At 36.7% G+C, this 12310-nt stretch overlaps 1 protein-coding gene across 1 annotated transcript in view; it reads right to left on the reverse strand.

Moving 5' to 3' along the window:
* LOC100883049 (choline transporter-like protein 1) overlaps positions 1-11948 on the reverse strand; it is a 65372-nt gene extending 53424 nt beyond the window's left edge. The window contains exon 1 of the mRNA XM_012288239.2: positions 11705-11948. The gene's annotated coding sequence lies outside the window, so the exon portion shown is untranslated. The remainder of the gene's footprint in view (positions 1-11704) is intronic.
* Between the last annotated feature and the right edge of the window lie 362 nt (positions 11949-12310).

Genomic DNA, 12310 nt, shown 5'->3' on the forward strand with positions numbered 1-12310 from the left:
TTTTTCGTAAAATGGAACATCGCGTCGTTTGAAAGGACGCTGGATGGTCGTCGACCGCGATCGTCGCACGAATCTCGACTAACTATACTTTGCGTAACGCGTAACGTGAGCTTTTGTAATCTTATACGTGCAATACCTCACAAGAGGATCATTCATAGTCTGAGGTTTAGCTGTGTGGCTACCAGGGATCGACATTGCACTATGACGTTACAAACTCGTGACGCATCGTCTGCGTGATGTGCAGTAGATAGGGGAGTGTAGTAAGCTGCATTTTGTTGAGTATCAATTTTTATGAATTTTAGTTTTTTCGAGTTTCAATTTTCTTAAGTCCCATTTTCTTCAATTTCTAATTTTCATAAGTCCCATTTCCCAAGTTCCAATTTTCATAAGTCCCATTTTCCTAAGTTCCAATTTTCATAAGTCCCATTTTCCTAAGTTCCAATTTTCATAAGTCCCATTTTCCTAAGTTCCAATTTTCATAAGTCCCATTTTCCTAAGTTCCAATTTTCATAAGTCCCATTTTCCCAAGGTCCAATTTTCATAAATCCCATTTTTCCCAAATTCTAATTTTCATAAGTCAAAATTTTCCCAAGTTCTGATTTTTCCAAGTCCTAATTCTCCCAAGTCCCAATTCTCTCAAGTCCCAATTCTCCCAAATCCCAATTTCCCTAAGTTCCAATTCTCCCAAGTCACAATTCTTCCAAGTCCCAATTTTCCCAAATCCCAAATTTCCCAAGTTCTAATTCTTCCAAGTTCCAATTCTCCCAAGTCCCAATTCTCCCAAGTTCCAATTCACCCAAGTCCCAATTCTCCCAAATCCCAATTTCCCCAAGTTCCAATTCTCCCAAGTCCCAATCCTTGCAAGTCCCAATTTCCCCAAGTTTCAATTCTCTGAAGTCCCAATTTCCTCAAATCCCAAATTTCCCAAGTCCCAATTTCTCCAAGTCCCAAATTTCCCAACATTCCCCAAATAACATCCCTATTTAAACAGATCCTACATTCAATTTTATTTGCAATTTTCTAAATCTCGTTAAAATAAGAAACAAGCCTGGAATTACTAAAAATTAATTATAGTTTGAAATGTCATGACGTTATCGCTCGTTAAAAATATTTCTCGGACGAGTCTTATTTGCAGTTTAATTAGGTAAACTCTTTCCGCAAATTGTGGATAGCTATTAGCTATATTATACCCATTTTAATTCTCCATTCTTCCTCTCCGTTTCCGTGCACATATCTTTTTTTTAATATCGTGTTCCTTTTCATTAAGCATCGCGATGAAGCACGCGAACACGTTCCACCGCTGTAAACGGACAAACGTTTTCATAACAGTTTTAGCGTCGATAGATGACTCTACTAAAACTCTATTAAGCCTTTGCCTCAAAACTTCAATCTTCTAAATTCTTATCTTTGCAAATGCTATTTGTTTCAAGTCCCATTTTCCTCAAGTTTCAATTTTTTCAAATTTAATCCCAGAAAACTGAACGTCAAAAGACTTGAAAATTTCAAACAATAGAATTAGGAGATTAAAAATGAGTAAAAGGTGAATACATTACAACCGAATAAATGAAACATATAAACGAAAAATTGAATTATACAGAATTTTAGTGGTAGAACAGTTTCTAGATTTCATACAGCGCAGCACGACAAAGAGTTCCTGAGCTGCAATGTCGTGAAGTTTAATAATGTTCGCCTACGTTTTGCGCGTAGGCGCAAAGCAATCGAGGCTTTGTTCTACGACCTCGTCTTTCAAAGAAAAATCAACATTGGTTTCGAAATAATATTCCGATTCCGATTTTATCCGGCTACTTATCCCGATAATGGGATCTGTTATAAGCCTGATGCTATACTTAATTAGTTGGGAGAATATTCGATCGAGTTATGCGATTAATTTCTGGGAAACTTTGTTGGAGTAGTCGACATTTAATACGATTAAATTTTTAATGGGGACATCATTGAATGGGAGGAAAATTATCAGAAAATTTGAAATTTTTCAAAATTTAGGAAAGTTGGGATTTGGGGAAATTGGGACTTGGAGAAATTGGGACTTGGGAGAATTGGGGCTTTGGAGATTTGGGACTTGAGAGATTTGGGACTTGGGAGAATTGGCACTGGGGAGATTTGGGACTTGGAAGAATTGGAACTTGGAGAAATTGGCACTTGAGAGAATTGGGACTTGGGAGATTTGGGACTTGGGAGAATTGGAACTTGAGAGATTTGGGACTTGGGAGAATTGGAACTTGGAGAAATTGGCACTTGGGAGAATTGGGACTTGGGAGATTTGGGACTTGGGAAAGTTGGAACTCTGGAGAATTGGCACTTGGGAGATTTGGGACTTGGGAGAATTGGCACTTGGGAGATTTGGGACTTGGGAGAATTGACACTTGGGAAATTTGGGACTTGGGAGAATTGGCACTGGGGAGATTTGGGACTTGGAAGAATTGGCACTTGAGAGAATTGGGACTTGGGAGATTTGGGACTTGGGAGAATTGGAACTTGGAGAAATTGGCACTTGGGAGAATTGGGACTTGGGAGATTTGGGACTTGGGAGAATTGGAACTTGAGAGATTTGGGACTTGGGAGAATTGGAACTTGGAGAAATTGGCACTTGGGAGAATTGGGACTTGGGAGATTTGGGACTTGGGAAAGTTGGAACTCTGGAGAATTGGCACTTGGGAGATTTGGGACTTGGGAGAATTGGCACTTGGGAGATTTGGGACTTGGGAGAATTGACACTTGGGAGAATTGGCACTGGAGAGATTTGGGACTTGGAAGAATTGGCACTTGAGAGAATTGGGACTTGGGAGATTTGGGACTTGGGAGAATTGGAACTTGGAGAAATTGGCACTTGGGAGAATTGGGATTTGGGAGAATTGGAACTTGGGAAAATTGGGACCTATGAAAATTAGAATTTGGGGAAGAATGGGACTTAGAAAAATATATAATTTGAAAAAATTGAGGTTCGAGGAAATCTCCAAATCCCAAATCCCCAAATCTCCAAAAGCAATAATTTCAAAAAATAACTAATTAAAGAAACTAACTAATAAATGCTACAACCTTGACAGATAAAATAGCATTGTCCTTTGTTACGAGACAAATTGTCGTAAGTATCGCGAGCTACAGACGACAAGGATGCAGTACATCTTAATTATCGCAGTTGCAGCTTCTAATTCACAAGTTTTAATAATATTATCGTGGCATAAAGTGTGTGTCATTTGTCAGCGCACGTCAGAACTGAAAATAGCGTATTTGCAGGTGACACCGAGCCACGAAATTCTACTAAATGCGGCAGTTGATACCCGTGTTAATTCGCAAAGTTTACGTCGGAAAACCCGAACGTCAAAAATCCACGATGAGCTGTGCCGTTTGATAAAAAGTTTCCTCAAAAAAATGTACGTTGTTTGGCAACTTTTAATAACTGTCGCGGCCAGGGTCAGACAATACGAATTTTGTTGCATTTTTAGTTTGGTTAGGTTAGGTTAGGTTAGGTTCAGAGCTATTTAGATCTACAGAACTCACATTTTAGGGTGCTCTACAGTAATCATTTAAGTGCTGTTTAATTTTTGTAAAAATGGGTAATGTTTGTTATAATAATTTGACAGTTAAATATTTTTAAAATTATTGAAAAAGTGTAACTAATTTCAATATTCAATTATTAAGATTGTGAATGGTCTTTATTATATTAAATACTTGATTGACAGACACTAGTTGTTTTTAGTTAAAATTTGATTTTTCTTTAAATTGTATTGAATAATGTGGTTAGCAAAAATTTTGTACTTAAAACACTTACAGATTATTCTAACTCTGCATTATAAAATACAGAATTATTATTATAACTATCTATTAATAATGAAAATAGTTATAGAAGAGTAATAAATTATGACTGTATATCATAGAATGCTATTAAAATATTATAGGTACTTTAGGAAAATATAGACTCAGTCTCCATAAAAAATTGATGTACTTCGATCAGTCTGTGCTAAAAGAATCTATACTGATATTCTAATATAGACTGATCAATATCATATTTTAATACTTTCAAAATTATAACCTGTAACATAAATAATTCCAATAAACTCATATATAATAAATACCACAAATTATAATAAAATAATACAAAGAAAAAAATTGTATAAAGCAACATATTTTTAAAAAATTCTTTAAAATTGATTAAAAAAAATATTACTACCTACATCAACATATTAAAATCTTCTAAACAAAATTTCCAAAATAATGATAAAATAATTTTATCAGTGCAAATAAAATCCTGTCGACATCCTTAAACCACTAAAAAAGGTACAAAAATACTGACTCAATAAACAGCAGAACATAACCTTAACATCGAGTTACACAGATCCCGTATCGCACGTATTTCTTGGTTACACTCAAATCGACTCCATTTTCATCCCTCAGCGATCACCTCGTTCCACCGGCACAAAAGTAAAGTAAAAAAAAAGCGCGGAAAGAAGCTTCCATCGAATCAAGGGATAAACAAAGCAAGAAGAGGAGAGACAACACGACCGATAAAACAACAGCGATACAGTTGTTAAACCATTCCGTAAAATTGAAGCATCCGTCGCGTTGGGTAATACTGTTTACGAGGCCATTCGATTGCACGCAATCGATCGTAAACGGCACGGGACATCGAAGTCGAAGTTCCGTCGTCGCTGTCGCTGGCAAGGGAAAATTGATTTCGCGAAAAACAGGAAACAATGATTGCGACGTTGCGCGAAACGGGGGACGGAGGACGGAGGACGGGGTGGCTGAATAAGGGGAGGAAGGCGCAGGGGAGAAATTTGGGAATTTGGGAATTTGGGAATTTGAGAGCTTGGAGATTCGGGGACGTGGGAATTTGGGAATTTAGGGATTTAGGGACGCGGGAATTTAGGGACGTAGGAATTTGGGGACGTAGGAATTTGGAGACGTAGGAATTCGGGGACGTGGAAATTTGGAAATATAGGAATTTGGGGGCGTGGGAATTTGGGGGTGTGGGAATTTGGAGACGTGGGAATTCGGGGACGTGGAAATTTGGAAATATAGGAATTTGGGGGCGTGGGAATTTGGAGACGTGGGAATTCGGGGACGTGGAAATTTGGAAATATAGGAATTTGGGGACGTGGGAATTTGGGGGCGTGAGAATTTGGAGACGTGGGAATTCGGGGACGTGGAAATTTGGAAATATAGGAATTTGGGAGCGTGGAAATTTGGAAATATAGGAATTTGGGAGCGTGGGAATTCGGAGACGTGGGAATTCGGGGACGTGGAAATTTGGAAATATAGGAATTTGGGGACGTGGGAATTTGGAGACGTGGGAATTTGGGGGCGTTGGAATTTGGGGACGTGGAAATTTGGAAATATAGGAATTCGGGGACGTGGAAATTTGGAAATATAGGAATTTGGGGATATGGGAATTTGGGTGCTTTGGAAATTGGGAATCTAATAATTCAGAAATCTAGGTATTCGGGAACATAGGAAGTTGGAGGCGTAGGAATTTGTATATCTAGAAATTTAGAAAATTGTGAGTTTGAAAACATAAAAATTTAAAAAATAGCAAGTTCGAGAAAAAGAAATTTGCAAATTCAAAAACATAGAAATGATCAAACTGCCCACTATAAGAATTCGATATCGCAGCCACTGAAAACGCAGACATTAGAAAAAGACATGGTCGGCGGGAGTGGGCGATGGAAACACGAGACAGCATGCGAACAGAGGGGTCTAAACAAGACATGGAAGAGATGGTAAAAAGCGAGAAGAAGAAAGAGATACAGAAGGAAAGAGAGAATCTACCATGTGCTTTGCCAGTTCCTTTGTGCTCGTGCGAGTGGACGATTCGTTGACCCGCAGCTGCAATTCCTCTGAGCTTTTATGTTGGCTCAATTGGCCGGCAAAACTTGCAGCACTGCCCTCTTACGCTACGTAGCTCGCTTTCTTACGATTTTCGTAGGCAACGATAGACGGAAACGCTACACGAAATACTCCGCTGTAGTTGGCTACCGTTGCATTACGACACGTATGCAACCTTGACAATCTTTGTATTTGCAACATTTTGTGTTCCCGATTTGCGAAATTCTTCGAGCTTCGCGATTCTTGCGATCTACGAGTGGACGAATTTCTATGTCACTTAACTTGGGTACTTTCATATATTTTTGCTTGCGGATTTTGGAGGTTTAGAGTTTATTTTGGCAAGTTGTAGATGATCGATCATTTTTTATTTGTAGATGTCAAGCTGTAGAACTCTTAGATCACCGTATCTGAATTCAAATATTTTTAGATAATAAATTTCTGAATTTTTTAAAATTCTGCACCCCCAAGTTTTTAAGTTCCCAAATTCCCTTGTTCGCAAATTTCCACGTCCCCAATTCCCTAGATTCCCAAATCTCTACCTCCCCAATTCCCTAGGTTTCTAAATCCCTGCGTCCCCGATTCCCTAGATTCCTAAATTCCCACGTCCCCAAATTCCCTAGTCTCCGAATTCCCACACTCCGTATTCCCTAGATTCCCAAATTCCCACGTCCCCAAATTCCCTAGTCGCCAAATTTTCACGTCCCCAATTCCTTAGATTCCCAAATTCCCACGTCCCCAAATTTCCTAGTCTCCAAATTCCCACATCCCCAATTCCCTAAATCCCCAATAGTTAAATCCCTAATCCCTAAATTCCCATTCCCTAAATCCACGTCCCCTCTATCCCCGATCCCTAAATCCCCGATCCTTAAATCCCCGATCCCTAAATCTCCGATCCCTAAATCCCCGATCCCTAAATCTCCGATCCCTAAATCCCCGATCCCTAAATCCCCGATCCCCAAATCCCTATATCCCCAAATCTCTAATTTTTCAAATTCCCAAATCTCCCTAAATTCCCAAACACTGAAGCATCCAAATTTCCGCGTGAAAAATGGCGGTTTCCAGGCGAACGAAACAAAACGTTGGATTACGATTATTCAACATAGAGCAGTTTCCTATCTAATGAGTTTTTTAGCGGCCGTGTGAGCTAGAAATAGCTGTTTCAATCCGGAAAACTGGAACGAAGGAAACACTGTAAAGTAGAACACGTGTTTTATTAGATTTCCAGATATGCTAATTGTTCTCAAATTGTTCGCCATTAGCGAATGACTACCTGAAACAAAGGTAATATTAAATCCTATTATGACTCTGTCATTAAGGATTCAATGCAAATCACACCGAAACACAGTTCGTTTCTAGATAATTATCGAAATCCGTTCGCATGTAATTGTACATGATACCTCTTTCGTTTGAATAAACTCATAAATTTTGTTCCGAACATCTCCTTTATTATACGATAACGAATGTAGAGATATTATTTTTCTTCTTTTCGTTAATTAATATTTGAGGTATTGTCGATTACTAATTGATATAATAATTTGAAACACTACTTTAATGCATTTGATTAGTTGCATAACAATTAGTACAATATTTCTCTTTGTTGTGAACATATATGTAAATTTTTGTTGAAGTTGATTATGAAAAATTTGAAAATACGGAAACTTGAGAATTTGTGAATTGGAGCTGTAAATTTGAAAATGTAGAAACTTGAGAATTTGTTAATTTGAAAATATAGCAACTTGAGAATATGTGAATTTGAGCTGTAAATTTAAAAATATAGAAATTTGAGAATTCGTGAATTTGAAAATATAGCAACTTGAGAATATGTGAATCTGAGCTGTAAATTTGAAAATATAGAAACTTGAGAATTCGTGAATTTGAAAATATAGAAACTTGAGAATTCGTGAATTTGACCTGTAAATTTGAAAATATAGAAACTTGAGAAGTTGTTAATTTGAAAATATAGAAACTTGAGAATTCGTAAATTTGAGCGGTAAATTTGAAAATATAGAAACTTGAGAATTTGTTAATTTAAAAATATAGCAACTTGAGAATATGTGAATTTGACCTGTAAATTCAAAAATATAAAAACTTGAAAATTCTTGAATTTGACCTATAAACTTAAAAATATAGAAACTTGAGAATATATGAATGTGACCAATAAACTTAAAAATATAAAAACTTGGTAATATATAAATTTGACCTAGGTAAATTTTTTAAATAAACCTGAGAATCACATTCGAAACGGAATTGCGAATTCCGATTACGCAAAGTTAGACAAACCTTGGATGATCCAGAAACTTGGTACATAATTTGGTACGCGGCGTACATGTCGCCGTTTCACGGATGAAATACACAGTAGAATACGTAACGACACGAGCAATGAGTCACCATCGCACAATGTCTCATGCGATCCGCGGAACTAACCTTCCTTGCAAATATTTATCATTCGGACGAACATTCTCGATTCGAGGCCAGAAATCCCGATTTACAACGATATTTCGTATCCGTGCGTTCAAGGACACCGTTCGTAACAGAGTTTAATCGCGTGCCGTCTGCGACCGGGTCTCCATTAAGCTCCGTTTCCACGTGAGAGCCACCGACAAAGAACGATAAACAGCCTCGTAGGTATTCCTGAATCGATCCGTGCGAGTTGCACGTGCTTTCCCGCGTGTGCCAGCTTTTCGACGAAACAACGAGATAAACGGCGCTCGAATCGAAGCTGTCGATAGACTTCAAAAGATCGCTGAATTCAATTTTGCAGATAACCGAAAAACAACATCGTCTGTCGATACATTTATGCGCTGGCGAAATTCTGTCGAGGGAAAATTAGCGAGTGACAATCGATGTAGATAGTATCGAAGATTCTCCATTTTGATAACTGTGTTCTGGAAGTGTTTACTCTGACAGCAGCGAGGAATGCTTCTTGCGGATGGGTTATTTGGCTGAAATGCGAGTTTGTATGGTGGAGTGTTTCAGAGATATATTCGTGTTTATTGTTTGTGATAACAAGGAGAGGATGAACGTGTATTGCTAATTTAATTTAGGTTTTTTGTGTGATATGAGGAGGTTCATGTTTAGGTGTTAATATTTGAGTTTGTTACTTGGAGGAGTTATTTAGATTTTTTAGTGATGGGTTTGAGCTGTGGAAGTTCAGATAATGTATTGATAATAGGTGTGTTGTTAATATTATACGGTTTTGATATATGACACGAGGAGATTCATATTTGGGTGTTGATATAAGAGTTTGTTGTTTGTAGTAATTGTTTAGTTTCTCTAGTGATGGGTTAAAGCTGTGAAAATTCAGGTAACGTATTGATAATAGGTGTGTTGTTAATATTATACGGTTTTGTTATATGGCACGAGGAGGTTCATAGTTAGGTGTTAATATAAGAGTTTGTTGTTTGTATTGTCTAGTTTTTCTAGTGATGGGTTAAAGCTGTGAAAATTCAGGTAACGTATTGATAATAGGTGTGTTGTTAATATTATACGGTTTTGCTATATGACACGTCGGAGTTCATATTTGGGTGTTAATATAAGAGTTTGTTGTTTGTATTGTCTAGTTTTTCTAGTGATGGGTTAAAGCTGTGAGAGTTCAGATAACGTATTGATGATGCGTGTGCTGCTAATGTTATATAGTTCTGTTATGTAACATGTCGGAGTTCATATTTAGGTGTTAATATTCGAGTTTGTTATTTGTAATAATTGTCTAGTTTTTCTAGTGATGGGTCAAACGTGCAAAAGTTCAGATACATATCAATAACGTATCTTGTTAATATAACACAGTTTTGTTATATGATACGATGGAGGTCACGTACGTGTTAATATACCAGTTCGTTTTTGTATTAATTGTCTAGTTTTTCTAGTGACGGGTCAAACGTGCAAAAGTTCAGATACATATCAATAACGTATCTCGTTAATATAACACAGTTTTTTATATGACACGTCGGAGTTTATATTTAAATATTAATTAAATATTCGAGTTTACTGTTTGTATCGATTATCTAATTTCTTCATATTGGGTCAAAGGTGCAAAAATTCAGATAACATATCGATAACATGTGTTTGCTGATACAATATAGTCTTTTTACACAACATGACTCGTTAATTCATATTCGAATGCTAATGTACAGGTTCATTGTTTCTAATTAACTGGTCAGACAACATACAAAATATACTTTAAGTATAGTAACAAATAAGCATAATAATTTTTATACAGTTGTACTGTATGAAACAATATGGAGTTCACACGTTCAAACTGTCTGTACTAATTAACTGTCTTCTTCATAACAGCAAAAATGTGTAAAAGATAAAATATATTTAATATAATTATGTGTATGTATAATATAGTTATACGACACGCAGAGTTCATATGTGAACGATAATATTCCCGTTAATTGTTTCTGCTAATTAATAAAGCGACTAACAGCAGGAAAAACGTGCAAAAATTCAGATAACACGTCGACATATATTTAGAGTGCAATTTCGCTATATGGTCCCTTGAGGCTGTACTCGACAATATTCATGTTCACTGTTCACATTAATTAATTGAGTTTCTAATAGCGGGAAAAATGTGGAGTTCAGATAACGCGTAGATAAAATGTACATCGCTAATATAATGCACTTTCGCTGTTACGAGGCATTTTATATTTGTAGGTCAAGCTTGTTCTACATAATTATTTCGTACATATTAATCAATGAGGTTATTCACAGCAGGAAAGTGTCAAATTCAGATAAGCTATCAGTATCTGATAGGAAAAACACTGTAACTTTCGTTACGATATTAAGTATAACAGAATCAAAAATACAAAACACAATTTTGTAAATACAAGAAATCATATTAAAATTGCATATTATTTTGCAATACTGATTATTATAAATAATTACTATTTACTTTGATATTTTCTAAAATAAAGTGACACATCAACGTCACAGCAGGAACACATTTCTCTAGGTTAACTCAGAACTAACCGCTAATCTAACCTAACCGCTAAAATATTAAAAGGAATAATGAAAGTTAAGCTATTACGTCTGCTCGCATTCACTTCACATTGGATCTGAAGTTTAAATTAAAACGAATATAAATACCAGTAAGATAAGTGACTCAGACTCGTCAGAGTAGGACAAGCAGTTAAATTTTCATTCGGCAGAGTTTATGGTAATTAAATTTTCAAGAACAACCTTATGCATTTTTAATGCTACGATTGTAAAATGTCAGTTGTCCTCACAGAGATCAGAAATAGAAAATATCATTTTTATTGCAACTCCTTTTTATCATTAAGCTTAATTCTTTCGAATAATTTATTTTTTTAAGAAATGGCTCTGCTAAGCTCTTTGAGTTTTCAGTTGTATAAATTATCTTTAAGTATGAACTATCTCTGAGCTGTTAGAAATAGAATGTACACTTGTGACAGTACCAGTGTGTTTACAAACAATATTTAGAGTACCCCAAGAATTTAAATACACCCAGTGAGGACATACGAGTTTAGTATGCGAGGCGTATGAGTACGTGACACATGAGACCGCCATAAAGGTTCCAGCTTTCTCCATTAACCTCTAAACTCAACATAAACTCTGTAGAATTAATCTACTAAATATTGAACAGCAATATTCTCGATAATAATTAACGTAGAGTTAATTTCAAAGATCCAACACACATAATAGGAGTCGAACGTGATCCCGTCAGCTCAGAGATCGATGCGTCCCAAACGTCACGGTGACCTGATCGCGTTAGCTCACGATTAACATTGTTCCCGGAAAGTTCCTTAGGTTCTATCGTACATGCTCCTAGGCGAGATTCTGGCCGATGCACATGCACGCGAAACTCGCCGGTAACGAGTTCGCTGAAACTTGGAGCGCGACGTACCTCTCTATTTCGGTGTGTGCACCTAGATTCCTGCCGACTAACAGACCGATCTACCGTGGATCTTCGCGTACAACACTCTTTCCGACTCGCGTTCCAAACACTGGCTACGAAATCGCTCTAACAGCTGCCACACCGAGCACTCGAATAAGACTGCCACCGCATCCGACGAGCACGGATTTTCCCGCCAGTTTCGAAACTCTGCGTACATCCGCGTCCAGGTGTAATTATCGATTGCCTTATCGGTGGGGAGACTTCTTGATCTGAGTTTTTTTGAACCGGGAGCAGTTTTGATATGGTGAAAGGCTTGGTAAGATTAGGGACTCGCATTTGACAATTTGAAATAAGTACTTTTTAACTAAATATTCAGTTTGAGTAATTTGAGTAAGTGAGGTATGAATATAGGAAAATAGACAATTGTAGAAATTGATAATAGAGAAGTAATTTTGAAAGAATTTAAATTTTGAAAAAAAAAAAGAAATTTCTTGCTTTATGTGGCATAAGACTAAACTTGTTTTATGTAGCATAACTCAAGTGCTTCTTTATTTTACAACAATGTCTTCAAAGACAAAATATTAATATTTATTAAATAATTTCTGCAATAATTCC

The sequence above is a fragment of the Megachile rotundata genome, chromosome 2 (assembly GCF_050947335.1).
Source record: "Megachile rotundata isolate GNS110a chromosome 2, iyMegRotu1, whole genome shotgun sequence".
NCBI lineage: Eukaryota > Metazoa > Arthropoda > Insecta > Hymenoptera > Megachilidae > Megachile > Megachile rotundata.